At 62.3% G+C, this 257-nt stretch overlaps 1 protein-coding gene across 1 annotated transcript in view; it reads left to right on the plus strand.

Moving 5' to 3' along the window:
* TUBGCP4 (tubulin gamma complex associated protein 4) overlaps nt 1-257 on the plus strand; it is a 28,312-nt gene that overhangs the window by 27,938 nt on the left and 117 nt on the right. The window lies entirely within an intron of this gene.

Consider the following 257-nt stretch of genomic DNA (forward strand, 5'->3'; position numbering starts at 1 on the left):
CTCCCCGCGGACACCAAGGACGCCGGTCCCGGGCCCGTAGGAGGGGCAACGGAGCCCGGGAAGCACGGCGGGGGGGGCGGCCCCTTCTTCGGGACACAGAAGCGATCTGGTGACAGGTAAGTCGCCAGGATCGCTTCTGTTGTAAAGCTGACAGTCGGCTCTACAAATTTAAAACAGACTCCCGGCGGCAAAAGTCGCCGGGGGTCTGTTTAAACAGCCCCAATGCTGGCGACGTACACTGTACGTCGTCAGTCACG

This window comes from Nanorana parkeri, unplaced genomic scaffold (assembly GCF_000935625.1).
Source record: "Nanorana parkeri isolate BGI_ZX_2015 unplaced genomic scaffold, ASM93562v1 scaffold951, whole genome shotgun sequence".
Taxonomy (NCBI): domain Eukaryota; kingdom Metazoa; phylum Chordata; class Amphibia; order Anura; family Dicroglossidae; genus Nanorana; species Nanorana parkeri.